Source organism: Pan troglodytes, chromosome 2 (assembly GCF_028858775.2).
Source record: "Pan troglodytes isolate AG18354 chromosome 2, NHGRI_mPanTro3-v2.0_pri, whole genome shotgun sequence".
NCBI lineage: Eukaryota > Metazoa > Chordata > Mammalia > Primates > Hominidae > Pan > Pan troglodytes.
Window position 1 is genome coordinate 61,763,458 of NC_086015.1, and position 12,003 is coordinate 61,775,460.

The 12,003-nt window shown below is 40.8% G+C and overlaps 1 protein-coding gene across 26 annotated transcripts in view; it reads left to right on the plus strand.

The window, feature by feature from the left end:
* The first annotated feature begins 11,727 nt into the window (after positions 1 to 11,727).
* The window catches only part of SLMAP (sarcolemma associated protein), a 172,465-nt gene continuing 172,189 nt past the window's right edge, over positions 11,728 to 12,003 (plus strand). For 25 of the 26 annotated variants that reach the window (XM_054680702.2, XM_009445704.5, XM_054680713.2 and 22 more), the window contains exon 1: positions 11,732 to 11,855. The gene's annotated coding sequence lies outside the window, so the exon portion shown is untranslated. Of the gene's footprint in view, positions 11,856 to 12,003 lie in introns of all 26 variants that reach the window. The other variant, XM_001173848.8, reaches the window with a different exon arrangement.

Genomic DNA, 12,003 nt, shown 5'->3' on the forward strand with positions numbered 1-12,003 from the left:
GAAATCGCGCAACTGCACTCCAGCCAGGGCTATAAGAATGAAACTTCGTCTTAAAAAAAAAAAAAAATTAACCAGTTACCTATCAATGATCATTTTGATTATTTCTAAAATTTCAGTATTATCAACAATACTGTAATTAATAAATATCCTTATACAGCAGCATTTTCTGAGCTGTATAATTATTTCCTTACGGTAAATTGCCAAAGGTGGGATTATTCAGTTACAACATGACCATGTTGTACCTGCTGGCTTATTATACTAAAATGCCTTCCAAAAAAAAAAAGAGACAACAACTTACATCCACTGACTGGCTAAGTTCTAAACTCTTTAGATAAGAAAGTAAATATTTATTTTATCTTCTTCCTTCAGGATAGAAAAAATGGAGACACATGAGGGGATAAAAAGCCTATATTTAAACTAGCAAGCAAAAATGTATGTAAAGGTACCTCATAAACACTGCAAATAAATCCAGTTGAACTTGATTCAATAAACAATTATTAAACACCTACTATATTCAAAGATGGGACTAGCTCCTGGTAGTAGAAAGGTGAGAAGCCAAGGGCCCAATCAAGTTCAAAATACTCACAGTCTAATAGGACAATTTTCCTGGCTACAGAGCTTTATTCTCACTAAAGCCTACATGACAAGAATGGACCCCAAGGGACTGCTCCTAAAGGAGCACTGACTTCTACCTTATTTTTGATATAAAACTCAAAAGATAGGCAGGGTGCAGTAGCACACGCCTGTAATCCCAGCGCTTTAGGAGGCCGAGGCGGGCAGATTGCTTGAGTCCAGGAGTTCGAGACTAGCCTGAGCAACATAGTGAGACCACATCTCTACAAATACAAAAAAATTAACCAGGTGCCATGGCTCATGCTTGTAGTCCCTGCTACTTGGGTGACATAATGAGACCCTGTCTAAAAAAAAAAAAAAAACCAAAACTCAGAAGATATACGTGAAAAGAAAGTCTCCCTTCTATTCTTGTGCCCCAGATCACTATTTCCACCCATAGTTCCCCTATTACCAATTTCCTGCATATCTTCCCAGAAGCTACCAATATTAACAATTTCCTGTATATCTTCCCAGAAAATGCTGTGTATCTATGTATCCAGGCATATGCTGACCAGACATATGCTAATTGTCCACTCATCACTTACTCATTCAAGCAATTTTTTACACAGTAGTATTATACACAGTTTTGCACATGAACCATAAAAATATACATCGGAGATTGTTCTATATCCATTCATACAGAGCTGCTTCATTTATCTTTTACTTGGAGATCATTCTATATCCAGTCTTATGAATCTATCTCATTCTTTTGTGTCATCTACACAATATTCCATTGCATGAATGTATTTAACCAATAATCTATTGATGGTTGGTCCCAATATTTTTTTAATAGAATGCTGCAATGACTATCTTTCTAGATACTAAAATCTTTTTGTAATAAGAAATGACTATGTGATGTTAGTAATGTTTGGCTTCAAATCAAGTTAGTAAGCTACTTGAGAGACAAAATTGTTGGGTTATAGATGAATATTAAAAAGTAGAGTCTGGGGCCAGGCGCAGTGGCTCATGCCTGTAATCCTGGCACTTTGGGAGGCTGAGGCGGGCAGATAATGAGGTCAGGAGTTCGAGACCAGCCTGACCAACATGGTGAAACCTCATCTGTACTAAAAATACAAAAATTAGCCAGGTGTGGTGGCGTGCACCTGTAATCCCAGTTACTCAGGAGGCAGAGGCAGGAGAATCGCTTGAACCGGGGAGGCAGAGGTTGCAGTGAGCAGAGATCGCACCACTGCACTCCAGCCTGGGCAACAGAGCAAGACTCCATCTCAAAAAAAAAAAAAAAAAAAAAAAGAAGTAGAGGCTGGGTATGGTAGCTATGCTTGTTATCCCGACACTTTGGGAGGCTGAGGCAGGAGGGTAACTTGAGCCCAGGAGTTTGAGACCAGCTTGGGCAACATAGTGAGATCCTGTCTCTCCAAAAAAATAAAAAATTACCTGGGCATAATGGCACGCGCTTATAGTCCCAGCTACTCAGGAGGCTGAAGCAGGAGGATTGCTTGAGCCCAGGAGGTTGAGGCTGCTGTGAGCCATGATCATGCCACTGCACTCCAGCCTGGGTGACAGAGTAAGACCCTGTCTCAAAAAAAAAAAAAAAAAAAAAAGTATAAAGCATTAGGGACAAGGGAAATTGGGGAAAGGAGAGATGTTTGATCAAAGGGTATAAAATTTCAGTTAGAGAGGAGGAATGAGCTTTAGTGATGTATTGCACAGAATAGTGATTATAATAAATAACAATGCACTGTATATTTCAAAATTACTTAAAGAGTGGATTTTAGATGTTTTCACCACAAAAATGATAAGTATGTGAGGTGACAGATATGTTAACTGGCTTGATTTAATCATCCCACAATGTATACATGTATGAAAACATCATTTTACCCCATGAATATATAAAATTATTATTGGTCAATTAAAAATAAAATAGAGTACAAAGCATTAAATATATACACTATGTTTGAAATCTGTTTTCCCAAATAACTGTTAAAACAAAAGAAAAGCATAAAAGCCAAGAGGAAATCTCCACACACTTAGACTCCTCAGGGTGCGTAAATATATAGGCCTTACCCAGGGTCTTAGCGGTCCACAGTAGAGCTTTGTCACACTAACAGTGAGAGCTCCTTGTAGAGTCCATGCCTTGGCACTAAGAACTTCCCCTAGAGAGTTTGGATCTAGCAATGTGGACATACAAATATTCATTTGTCACACATAATTCATCAAAAGGCTTTTGTACATGCAAGCAGAGGAGCACATTTCCTTTTGCCTTTCCCATTGACTTTTGTTTCTGAACTTCATTTTGAAATAATTACAAATTTAAAAGTTCCATGAATAACACAAAGAACTGCCACACATTCTTTATCCAAACTCACTATTTTTAAACATTTTGCCACATTCTTCCCCCCATATATTTTTTCTGTATTATTTGAGAATAAATTGCATACATTATGCCTCTGCATCCCTTAATACTTCAGTGTGGGCTGGGTACGGTGGCTCATGCCTGTAATCCCAGCACTTTGGGAGGCTGAGGCGGGTGGATCACCTGAGGTCAGGAGTTTGAGACCAGCCTGGCCAATATGGTGAAAAGCCGTCTCTACCAAAAATACAAAAATTAGCCAGGCATGGTGGTGTGTGACTATAGTCCCAACTACTAGGGAGGCTGAGGCAGGAGAATTGCTTGAATCCAGGAGGCGGAGGTTGCAGTGAGCTGAGATGGCACCACTGCACTCCAGCCTGGGTGACTCTTTCTAAAAAAAAAAAAAAAAAAAAAAAGCTGATGCATAGACATCTACTATTTTTGCTTGCCCAGCTATCTTTCCTCTTCCTTTTGGCAACAGCTTTAGGAAACCATCCATTTTCCATTGGATACAGAGTTAGTGGAACTGTCCTTTGAAGTCCTCATCCCCCACCCGAACCCCCTTTCTGTCCATGGAATAGGCATGTAAGGCAACCTAGGTCAATCAGTTGGGGTGTTTGAATCTTGAAAGGGGCTTAAAGATTGACAAAGGGTGACTTGATTCCTAAAAGTAGTGCCCTGAAGAGGCTGCTTAATGGCTCTTGCTACTTATTAGCTCTGCTTCTCTGTGACTTGCTTCTTTAGCATTTCTTTTCATTCTCAGTGCCACCCCATGTCTTTCCAATAATTCCCATAGGCTTAGGTTGGCTGGTTTCTGTTGCTTGCAAACACAGGACCCTAATCAATAACAGCTGACTTGAAAAAATTTTGCTTTCAGCAACACTTGCCCAAATGGAACTGTGACTTGAATTGCATAGAAAAAAGTTCGCCCTGGGTACACCCTTCCCTAATGCTTAGTGTGGCAATGCCTTATAGACTTATGGCTCTGCTGTTCAGTCTAACTAATGACACCCTGTTTTCACACTCCCAGAAGTGACCATTCCTGGAAAAGCAGAGCAGCTCTTCTGTTACTTGCAGCTTTTATAAATGTCTCCAGCAAAGGGGCACTGCTTTAGTCAGTGGTTATTTTAACTCTTGTCACCCCCAAACTGATCCATCTGGTTGGCAGAATGATGAAATACAATCTGCCTTGAACACAAAATCACAGGGGGCTCCCTGCCTGATTGACTCTAGGGCCTGCTGCCAGCAGGAAGTGAAGATGCCACTTATTGTCTTTCCTGACAATCTGTTCCTGACTTCTAGGAACTCACACATATGGAAGAACACTTTGATGTCTCCAAAAGACATTCAGACAGTGTAATATGAATCTATCCTCAGGAAAAAAAATCTCCATAAAAGCATAATCAAGTGGGGTACAGTGACTCACACCTGTAATCCCAGCACTTTGGGAGGCCAAGGCCAGAGAATCACTTGAGCCCAGGAGTTTGAGACCAGCCTGGGCAATATGGCAAGACCCTGTTTCCACACACACAAATTTTTTTTTTTTAATTAGCCGGGTGTGGTGGTGCATGCCTGTAGTCCCAGCTACTCGGGAGGCTGAGATGGGAGGATCCCTTGAGCCCAGGAGGTCAAGGCTCCAGTGAGCCATGATCTCGCCACTGCACTCCAGCCTGGGTGACAGAGCAAGACCCTGTCTCAAAAAAACTCATCAAAACTCCACATATTTTGGTTACTTAGGAAAATGTTTCTAGTAGTAAAGGCATGTTGATCTATTTCTGCAATTTACTGTCAAAAAGTTCAGAAAACACACAGGTAAGGCAAATATGACAAAATGGTTATGACTTAGAATCAAGGAACTCTGTGTGTGTTCACTGTAATTTCAATATTTCTGTACATTTGAAATTTTTTATAACAAAAAGTTTAGGAAAATATAAAAAATGAACAATTTTAGTGGACACAGGTTCTACCTTGATTCAATATTATTCTCATTATCGTCTTCAAGACTAACTTCAGAGTCTAAGCTAGAGTGAGAAGTTACAAAATCAAGTTTTCTTCTGCCACCATCTTTGCCACTGATCCTGAGTTATCATATAACCAGAAAATGGGGAGACGGACCTGTCTGGTTGCACTTAAAGCACCTCATTTCTCTAGAGAAGCGTTTTCAGTGTCAATAGCCCACCAATTTCTTCTACAGCATTTCACGTGTCATGCTCGTTAACATGCTAGATTTGCACAGAGGAGACTGGGTTCCTGAGCCATATGTTCAAAGCAGGAACAGCTATATAATTTTTTCGTTTTTATTCAGAGTTTCGCTTTTGTAGCCTGGGCTGGAGTGCAAGGGCACGATCTTGGCTCACTGTCCCAGCCTCCTGAGTAGCTGGAATTACAGGTGTGATCGACCACACCAGACTAATTTTGCATTTTTAGTAGGGACGGGATTTAATCGTGTTGGCCAGGCTGGTCTTGAACTCCTGACTCCAGGTGATCCAAAAGCCTTGGCCTTCCAAAGGGTTGGGATTACAGGCATGAGCCACCACGCTTGGCAACAGCTATATAATTTGAGGGGTCCAGTGCAAATGAAAATGAGAAATCTGTTCAAAAGTTACCGAGAATTTCAAGACAGCAGAGTACAACTAGATATAGTCCTTCCAAGCGGGGCCCTACGTAAAGGTCATACGCTTATGAAACCGGCTCTGTACAAAACCCAGTGAAGAATCTACAGATGATTGGCCAGGTGCAGTGGCTCATGCCTGTAATCCCACCATTCGGGAGGCAGAAGCGGGCAGATCACTTGAGGTCAGGAGTATGAGACCAGCCTAGCCAACATGGTGAAACCCCTTCTCTACTTGAAAAAAAAAAAAAAAATTAGCTGGGTGTGGTGGCAAGTGCCTATAATTCCAGCTACTCAGTCAGAAGGCTGAAGTAGGAGAATTGCTTGAACCCCGGAAGCAAAGGTTGCAGTGAGCCGAGATTGACACATTGCACTCCTGCCTCGGCAACAGAGCGAGACTCTGTCTCAAAAAAAAAAAAAAAAAAAAAAACACAGATGAGACCTCCTCCTCCCAGCCTTGTATGCTTGACACGCTTTGAGGGAGTGGGGGTGCGGGAGGAGCAGGCACTCCAGAGTCACTTCCTTGTATAGGTCTCTTCAATCCATTTCAACCTATCTTCTGAGAAATCCTTAAGACCAAAGACCCCTGAGATATTTATTAGTTTTCTAAAACATAGGCATTTAGTGAGATGCTGATGTATGACATTATACAGTAGCAACAAGGCATTTTTCTGAAACAAAAGCCCAAATAAAGTTTATTAAAAGGAAACACAAATAACTACATTCAAAAACAATTATTCAAAATATCATAGTTTTCTTTCTCTCTCTCTCTCTTTTTTTTTGAGACAGAGTCCTGCTGTTTCACCCAGGCTGGAGTGTAATGGCGAGATCTCGGCTCACTGCAGCTACCACCTCCCAGGTTCAAGTGATTCTCCTGCCTCAGCCTCCCAAGTAGCTGGAATTACAGATGTGTGCTACCACACCCGGCTAATTTTTGTATTTTTAGTAGAGACAGGACTTCACCATGTTGGCCAGTCTGGTTTTGAACTCCTGACCTCAGGTGATCCTCCTGCCTTGGCCTTCCAAAGTGCTGGGATTACAGGTGTGAGCCACCATGCCAGGCCAAAATATCATAGTTTTCTTAGAATAAAGTATGTACTTAAAATATATTTTTAAGTGCCACACTTGCAGGGAATTATTATATATACATATGTTACAAATCATTTGATGAGCAAAGCCATCGTATATAGAGTCTCTGATATTTTACTTGGTAACTAAGTTATTTGGAAACAAATCCAGATATACCAATAAAAATTCAGAAAGAAAATGCCTCATGGGGTTTTCTGACCCAGCCCTTTTACTCTTAAGCATTTGCTACATTCCAAGTAACATTCTCAAATTAGTTATAAAAAAACAAGCAGATACTTCCAGTAATCAAAAGGGGACTTATACAAGAGTGACAAAAAATAGCATAATTTCTTCCCTTCGTCGTCTGCCTGCCCCAATACAGGCCTTTTGCTATTGATATAAATTATTTATCACTTTGAGAATAAGGCCCTTAGTGTTGACCTTCCCACTTCTAATAAACGTGGTATTTTTAAAAGGGCATGCTTCATGTGGCTTAGAATAGCATCTGGAAGAATACAGCTAACAAATTGTTAACAGTAGCATTAGACTAAGTATTTGTGATGGGGCTAGAGAGGACTTTTACTTTCCTCATTTTTGCTTACCTGAATATATGCAATGAGCATGTGTTTCTTTTATCAATCAAAAAAATCAATCGGGGCCGGCATGGTGGCTCATGCCTATAATCCCAGCACTATGGGAGGCCGGACAGGAGGATCACTTGAGCCCATGGGTTTGAGACCAGCCTAAGCAACACAGGGGATCCGAGGTATACAGAAAAGAAAAAATTAATAAACAAAAATAAATTAGCTGGGTATGGCGGTGGCACATGCCTGTGGCGCATGCCTACTAAGGAGGCTGAGGTGGAAAGATTGGTTGGGCTGGGGAGGTTGAGGCTACAGTGAGCCGTGATTGTGCCATTGCACTCCAGCCTAGGTGACAGAGCAAGATATTGTCAAAAAATAAATAAATAAAAATAAAGATAATTTTTAGAAAGAAAAAACCCCAGCATGTACTTCGGATCTAGCATGGTGACTTATTTTCAGTCACTCAATCGAATATTAAGATTCTTAATGTTTTCTTAATGTTTGAGCCTGAGCCTTAGTTTCCTTACCTATAAAATAAGGTTAATACTTAATACACAGAGATGTCATGAGGAAAATGCTAACCACATGGTAAATACACAATCATTAAAGTTCCTTCTCTGAGCCTCAATTTCCTTGCCTGTAAAATGTGGAAGCTGGATTTGTTGTCTATGATTCTTTCTGGAGTTATAATATTGTGATTCCCTCCTTTTATATTCACAGAAAAAGGTTGCTAAATGAACTTAATGTCTTCATTTCTCTTCAGGTAGTTATTTTTCTTTTATTTCCTGAATAACCAGGAAGCCACAAACATATGAGCAGTGCCTCTGGAATGTCTGGGCTACTCCACCCTGGGCACCTGGGAAATGACAGGGTATTTCCACTCATTAGAATCTCCCTGATGAGGAGAGCTTTCCTTAGTGGGAAGAGGATCTAACTTCAGTTGTAATAAGCCAGTGTGTGCCACTAAAAATGTTATATACTCTCAATTTTGGGCTTTGAGTACTCCCAGCTTTCTCTTAATTGGTTTGCTTACCTATATTTGCAATCCAGATACTCTGCTGAAACAGTTATGCAAGTGTTCCATAATTTATTATATACCAAGTGTATGTCATTGGTCAAAGTCCAATTAGATCATTATTAATTAGAAAGGGCTGCATATTAGTAGAGTTTACAGAGTTGTCTCCTACCATCAGAAATGCTAATAATTGCCCATCTTTGATGGTACTAGGATGATAATTTTACAAGTCTGTCTTTGCTTTTATAAGATTGAAAAGTGGCTTGGATCATAGCAGTGGCAATACTCATCAGACTATAAAAAGGCAAAAACTTAAAAAGGGAGAGAACTACAAAATCAGGAAACATTGCCATTCCCAATTTCTCAAAATATGACATGTTTTTTATTTAATAAAAATTTTGTGTGGATACAGAATCACAGAGAGGAACTCCCACATGACTTAGAATTCAAAGTATCTCATGTATGAGATTTCTTAATTTAAGCCTTTTCTGTGCCTGCTGAATACCAGTGGGTGAAGAATGCCTTCAATGCCATTTTGGCATTTCTAGCACCCTGTGTAGCTTGATAGGATTCTTTATCCTGACATGTTATAGTAGTCCCAGCTTTTCTTGTAGAAGAAAGTCCACTCTGCTTAACATTAATTTTAAGAGATATTATAGTAGAACTGAATATAAACAGACTTTTTTTGTTTCCATATGTATGATTAAGTTTCTCTATATACAAACTAGAGATAAAACGACTTGCCCCTTACTATATGTGGAAGGCTGGGGGAATTCTTTCTATGAGCATTAATGATAAATATTAACATTCTGTGAGTGTCTACTATTTCCCAGCCACCATGGTTGGCATTTTGTATTCCATTGTTTTATTTAATCCTAAGAAGACTCTGTAAGGTATTATCTACGTTTTTCCTTCCCCCTTCCCAACCCCCCCTTTTTTTTAAAAAAAAAAAGACTAGTCAAGTGCAGTAGATACATGCTTTTTTTTTTTTTTTCAGATAAGGAAGCTGAAATTTAGGGAAGCTAAATAATTTACCATTTATGGTGCTGGTAAAAGTATGCCATGTCTGATTCCAACACCTTGACTTTCATTACTTCTCTTTGATCTTCTAGGAGGAAGATGGAAATGTTCTGAAGTCTGGTGCATTGCCTAGAAGTCCTTCAGCAACTGAAACCTCACTTCTGTCACTCTTCCTCCTCGTTTTCCCTTATCTCTTATGCTTTGGTGATACGAACCTACTTGCAATTCCCTTAAAGTCCTGTTCTCTCAAGTCTCTGGACTTTTGTTGGGATTGCTTCTTAGCTTAAAATTTCTTTATCCCAATAGCATCAGACTAGCTGTTCTAATCCTTTCAAGTTTCAGTTTAAACTACTCTGCCATGCTTCCACTACTCTTGACATACTCCATTACAGCAAGGATCTTTCTGTGTCATCACCTAAATCGAGCAACTTGAGGGAGTCTTTTTGTTTCTTCATTATTGTATTTCCAGGACCTTTCAAAATATCTATTTCACAGTATCAATTAAATGTTTATAGAATGAATGTATGAAAGAATGCATAAATGACTTGCTATTCGTGCAAAAAAAACTCATTAGGGATCTGTGGAGGGTCCTATCTTATTTTATTCCATAACAGCCTAAAAGTTATCAGAAGTGAAAACTTTTCATCCTCTCATAAGAAAGCATATCCTCATTTTGAATAGCATACCTGGAACACAGTGGTAGCTTGACAAATATTTGTTGAATTGATGAAGAGCTTGAAAAACGAATATAACGTCTTTATTATATAATGCCTATTCTTTCCAGACTCACTTTGTGTCCCGCCTACTTTATCCTCTAATAATGAGTAACAGTATGTAATTTTCATTCATGCATCAAATACTTATTTATCCACTATTATGTGCCGGCACATTGGTGCACTGTTTCAAGTAGGCTCCTTCTTTTCCTTGCTATCCGTGTTTGTGGAAATTCATGAAACCATTCAGCGAATACCACATTTATTGTGGTTTTCCTATCTTCCTTCATTCAGTTCAGTTACTTCTCCCAGACCATCCCTGACCCCTTGGGCAGCTAGTGCCTGCCTCTATCTTAGCCCTGATTACATCAATTTCATGTTTGTCACTCCCTACCCTCATTTCTAACCCACAATACCGTTATGATCTCAGAAGGCAGGAATTGAAGTTTGGTTCAGTTATGTGTCCCCAGGGCCCAGCAAAAACCTAGGACACGGCCAAACTGTCTATATAAGTATTGAAATGAATAACTGCTACTTTTTCTTTCTTTCTTTCTTTCTTTTTTTCTTTTTTTTTTTTTTGGAGAGACAGTTTCACTCTTGTTGCCCAGGCTGGACTGCAATGGCGCGATCTTGGCTCACCGCAACCTCCGCCTCCCGGGTTCAAGTGATTCTCCTGCCTCAGCCTCCCAAGTAGCTGGGATTACAGGCATGCGCCCCACGCCCGGCTAATTATGTATTTTTAGTAGAGACGGGGTTTCTCCATGTTGGTCAGGCTGGTCTCAAACTCCCGACCTCAGGTGATCCGCCTGCCTCGGCCCCCCCAAAGTGCTGGGATTACAGGCGTGAGCCACCGCGCCCGGCCTAATTGCTACTCTTTATTGAACAACATGGATTAACATTTTGAAGTCTCACCACATCAAGTGAATTAACTATTATTAACATGTCATCCATGAGAAAAAAGAGGCTTGCAAAAGTTTAGAAACTTGCTTAAGGTCACACAGTGGTGGAGCCTGTTATTGCAGGAATCTGAAGAATGAAGTCACCTTTGATTCTAAATGAGTAAGTCTCCTTCTCACTATTTTTTCTTAAAGTTTTCATTTAGCCCTTGCAAAGTCTTCCTTCTTCAGACCAATGACTCCTCATCTTGATATTGTAAGTGGGGGAAATACCCTCTTTTTTCACTTTGGAAATTGTTCAATCTCTCTTTGGAAGAAACATGATTTTAAACTTTCTGGACGCTCCTTCTGTGGAAGAATCCGCGCAGGAGCCCTGGGGGCACATAATAGGTTCAGTGAGAAAGACTGTCATTCGAAATGGAATGCGGGAACTAAGATTTTTTTTTTTTTTTCCGGGAAGAAAACATAACGAATTTAGCAGAGGGGAGAATGGTCCTTCTGTTAGGTGCACAAATCCTGAGACTTCAGGGAGTTTGGCGGCTCACACTTAAGGTAGCTGCGGGTGACTGTGTTGCCCACAGCTAAGATGGCTGCTAATGACCATCTCCTTTGGCTGGGTCTGTTCTTTTGCTCGCTAGTATTTTCATCGAGAATCAAACAGAATAAAATTTAGTAAAAGTTGGCACCCCCTTGATAAGTAAATAAAATAAAAAGGTGGCACTGTTTGTTTGGAAAACCTTCTACGGCGCAAATTGTTCTTGCCCTTAACCAAAATGGTCGTTAAGGTTGTCCCGAGGTTTGAAGCTTCCAGCCCTTAACTAAGATGGCGCCTGGAGGCCCGTTAAAAATTACCTTGCCCTTTTTTCTGCCCTCTACCAACACGGCTTCCGTGGCGTCGTTCACGTGACATTCCTGGACTACGGCGCGGGAGAGGGGGTAGGAGGGCCCTTGAAGGGTGCGCGTTCCCGTGGCGGTGCACCGGGTAGGTTTCAGTCAGAGTCACTATGGCGGCCGGCGCTGGCAAGGTAAGCTGAGGCGGTGGTGGCGGGTAGGCAGGTAGGACCCGTCGTGGCGTCCTGGCTCCAAATCCTCGTAGCCTGCTTGCGGAGAGGTCGGCGGAGGTCGTGCCTAGCGGTGTGGGCTGGCGGGGGTCTGGCTGGAGGGGGCGACGGC